Source organism: Grammomys surdaster, unplaced genomic scaffold (assembly GCF_004785775.1).
Source record: "Grammomys surdaster isolate TR1022 unplaced genomic scaffold, NIH_TR_1.0 119560, whole genome shotgun sequence".
NCBI lineage: Eukaryota > Metazoa > Chordata > Mammalia > Rodentia > Muridae > Grammomys > Grammomys surdaster.
This window is the reverse complement of record NW_021615670.1, coordinates 1-4,774: the sequence shown is the minus strand read 5'-3', so window position 1 is coordinate 4,774 and position 4,774 is coordinate 1. Positions and strand designations below refer to the sequence as shown.

At 37.5% G+C, this 4,774-nt stretch overlaps 1 pseudogene; it reads left to right on the top strand.

Annotated features, from left to right (window-relative positions):
• Positions 1-713: 713 nt before the first annotated feature.
• Positions 714-1,604, top strand: LOC114635906 (annotated as a pseudogene).
• Positions 1,605-4,774: the final 3,170 nt, after the last annotated feature.

Here is a 4,774-nt window from a genome sequence, read left to right as displayed (position 1 = left end):
CCATATGGCTTATGCAATTAACAGAGTCTGATAGGTACACTAATGGTCTTCCACTGTATCTGTATCTTTAATTCTATATTCTGAGAATGTAAGATTTCATGGGAAAAGAAACATAAAAATGATGAATTGATATAGATCTTTTGCTGATTAAAACTGTCATATTATCATGAATTATGACTGGAATCCCATTAGAATTGTGAGTCAAAATATGGATAACTGCCAAATAGAGCAAAGTAAAATTATACAATCATCTGATATTTTAGATGTCTTCTATGATATTTACCAAGCCCACCATAGTTTTTCTTCATCTCTGCAAAAGTGATTCATCTACTATGCTCATTACTAGTGTTTTAATTGTTAAGTATAAAATGAGCCAATTTAAATCTATAGGATTGGATTTCTAAGGTATGAGACTCAAGTGCACTACAGGAACAAAAGTTGTGCATTCTGTGTAAATATGACTATAAATGCATTTGTTATCCATAATAATCTCTCTGTATAGGATATACCTGGATGATATATAGAAATGTAGGATATAGCTGATATGAAGCATGATAAGTGAAAGACACAGGTTACTCAAGAATTAGTAGGGAAAATAGAATGATTATATATCTATACGGTGAAATGAATTATAAGTTTGATATATAATCTATTTTTTCAGTTATATGAAATAGACTTCCACTATGCTTTTAAGATAAATACACTTTTCATTTATGTCTTCAAACAAGAATGTCCTTTATTTCCAAGCTGGACTAGGAGTCCTAGCCAATATGTTTTTGCTAATTTTCTATATTTTCATAATCCCAAGTCATAGACATAAGCCTGTGAATCTGATATCCTGCCAACAGACCTTTGTTCACATAATTATGGTCCACACTGGATGGGCTATTTGGCTTACATATATGTTTGAGTTACTGAACATTGAGAATGAATTCAAATGTAAGACAATATTTTACATAAGCAGACTGATGAGAGGCCTCTCTATCTGTATCACCTGCCTCCTGAGTGTGGTCCAGGCTGTCACAATCAGTCCCAGTACCTCACTGTTGGCAAAATTTAAACATAAACTGAAAAAAATACATCATCTATGCTTTCTTCTGTTTTTGGTCTTTCAATTTGTCCTTCAGAAATAACCGGATCTGCTCTGTTGGTGCTTATACCAATGTGAGTGAGACCAACCATATGAAGGTCACTAATACTGCTCACACCTTCCCATGAACAATATCATCAGGATATTGATTTTCACAGTGACAACTTTAAGAGATGTGTTTCTTGTAGGAGTCATGCCAACCACAAGTACATACATAGTGATTTTCTTTTTCAGACATCAGAGGCAATGCAAGCATCTTCATAGTATCAATTACCTGAGAGTATCTCCTGAGAAAAAGGCCACCCAGACCATTTTGCTGCTGGTGGTTTTCTTTGTGGTCATGTACTGGATGGATTTGTTCATCTCATCTACCTCAGTGCTGCTGTGGAGTACTGTTCAGAAGTTTGTGGTGAATGCCTATCCCACAATTACTCTTTTGTTACAAATCAGTTCTGATAACAGAATAATCAATGTGCTGAAAAACTTGTGGCCAAAATGTTACCAGGCTCTTTAAAGGGGAGTAATCTTTCACTTTTTTTTTTTTTTAAAAAGCAGCTCCCTGACACATATACATCAGAAGACTGCCTGGCCTAGCCTTAGTGAGAGAAGAGACACCTAATCCTCGAGAGACTTAAAGCCCCAGGGAGTGGGGAGGTCTGGTGCAGTGGACATCCTCTTGGAGATCAGGGAGGAGATATTGGAAGAGGAACAGTCACAGGGCACACCGGGTGGGAGATAACAAGTGAACTGTAAAAAAAGATTAAAGAACAATAATTTTAAAAGAGATATATTTTATTTTTTCTATCCTATCCTATCCTATCCTATCCTATCCTATCCTATCCTATCCTATCCTATCCTATCCTATCCTATCCTATCCTATCCTAATTCTATTCTATTTCTATTCTATGAGTGTTGTTTCAGCATGTATGCATGTGTACATTCCTGGGGCTCACAGAGTTCATACAAGGTCATTGGATCCTTCCAAACAGGACTTAGCAATGACTGTAAGAAGTTATTTTGGTCTAGCCTCAATTATTTCTTTTCTTAAAAAAAAAACTGATTACTTTAAAAACTGTTTAATAGTTCAAGTAGCAAAGTAAGATTTTTTCATTTGACTTAAGTAAAATTTGTGGTATCATACATTCTTTTATCATTTCTGCTGCCAAGATGAATGGAGGTTTTTTTTCAGTTCATTGTACACCATACATAAGTTGCTATTTACACATGAATTCTCTTTCTCCATTTTAATTCTTGTCATAAATGTTCCCCTGATGTTGAGTTTACGCAAAAGAAGATTCTTACTTATAGTGACTTTTTAAGCATTTCTCTTGAAAATATGTTATTTTATTCTAAAAACTCATGAATAGTGTTAAAATACTATTGTAGATTTAATTGTTTCCTAATTATTATTATTTTTATTCTCTCACACAGTACTTCCTGACCACAGTTTCCTGTCCCTCCACTACTTCCAATCCCTCCCTACCATCTTCTCTTTCCCAAATCCACTCGTTTTCCCCTTAGAAGAAAAAGAGAAGGCCTCCCAAGGATAACAGCTGAACATGGCATAGTAATTTGTAAGTTACACTAAGACTGGATACAAACCCTCTTATTAAGACTAGATAAGGCAACCAACTAAAAGAAAAATTAAGCCCCAAGCATAGGCAAAAGAGTCAGCGACACCCCCACTTCCACTGTTAGGATCCCATAAGAACACCCACACTGCACAACTATCATGTATATGCAGAGGGCCTTGCACAGACCCATAGGGTCCATACTTATTGCTTCAATCTCTGTGATCCCTTGTGACTTTCTGCATCTTTGACTCTGTGACCCTGTTCTCCTGGGAGCCTCGAGCCCTCTGCCTCCTATAATCATTTCTCCCTCTTCTCAGCTGTGGGTTTTCCCTGGCTTTGCCTAATCTTTGCCTATGGATCTCTGCATCTGGTCCCATCAGTTGCCGGATGATGCTTCTCTGATGGCAGTTGGGATGGGCACTTATCTCTGAGTACAGCAAAATATCATAGGGATCATGTCATTGATACTTTTCCAGCTTTGTTTCTGTTCAGGGTCTGTGGGTTGTCCTGCTTCTGGTTCCTGGTGATGCAGGCAGCATGGGCTCCCTCCAGGGCTCTGGGTCTAACTTTGTACCAGGCATTGGTTAGCCACTCCCACAAGTTCAAAGTCACCATCATCTCAGTACATCTTGCAGAAAGGACAGATTGTTGTTAGAAAATTTTGTGGCTGGGATGATGTCCCAGTGCATCTGCTATGAGCCTTGCCTATTTGTACAAGATTACCAGTTTAGGCTCTAAATCCCACATTACTAGGAAGCTTTACTAAGGTCACTCTCATACTTCTCAGGGAGTTTCCACTTAATTAGGTTTCTACATTGCCCCTCCCAACCACCCCCAATTCCAGTATCTTTCTCAGTACTCTCCCTCCATCCCTCCCATGTTCTGTCTGATTTATCCTATTCCCATCCACACATATCCCCCTGTCTACCTGCAAATTTTACTCTTTTTGCCCTTCCATGAGAGATCCATGAATCTCCCTTTGAACCTTGCTTGTTATTTCACCTCTGTGGATTATAGCATTATCATCTACTACTTTATTGTTAGTATCTACTTATAAGAAGGTACACACCATATTTGTCTTTTTGAGTTTGGGTTAGCATACTCTGGAGAAATCTTTACAGTTCTGTCCATATGGTTGCAAATTTCATGATGTCTTTATTTTTAACAGCTGAGAAATACTCTATTGTGTATATTTACTATTTACCACATTCACTTTTATCCAGTCAAAGGTTGATAGTCATCTGTGTTGTTTACAGTTTCTGCCTATTATGAATAAAGTTGCTGTGAACATAGTTGAGCGAGTGTCCTTCTGGTATACTTGCATATCCTTTGGGCATATGCTCGGGAGTATTATAACTGGGTTTGAGGTAGATTGATTCCCAACTGTCTGAGGAAATGTCATTTTGATTTCCAAAGTAGCTGTGCAAGTTTGCACTCCCCCCAGCAATTGAGGAGCGTTCCCCTTACTCCACACTCAGGCCAGGATGAGAATTCATCTGTTATTGATCTTAGCCACTCTGAAGGGTGTAAATCTCAAAGCAGTTCTGATTTGCTTTTCCTTGAGTTGACTATTTCTTTACATGTTTCTCAGCCCTTAGAGATTCTTCTTCTGAGAATACTTTGTTTAGATATGTACCCCATTTTTAATTGAATTGTTTGGTTTCTTAATGCTTAGTTTCTGATTCTTTATTGTTTTGCATTTTAGCTCTCTGTCAGATGACGAGTTGTCAAAAATCTTTTCCCCTTCTGTAGGCTGCAGTTTTATCCTATTGATGATGTTTTTTGCCTTTCAGAAGATTTTCAGTCTCTTGAGGTCCCATTTGTTGATTATTCTATTTACTGCCTGAGCTACAGGTGTTCTGCTCAGGTAGTTGTCTCTTGTGGCAATATGTTCAAGGCTAGTCCCAACTTTCTCTTCTAAGTAGTTCAATGCATTTCATTTATGTTGAGGTTTTTGATCCACTTGGATGTGACTTTTATGCAGGGTGTCAGATATGGATCTAAATTGCATTCTTCTACATGCCGACATAGAGATAGACCAGTACCATTTGTTGAAAAATGCCTTTTTATTTTCATTGTGGATTTCTTACTTCTTTATAAAAAAAAAAAA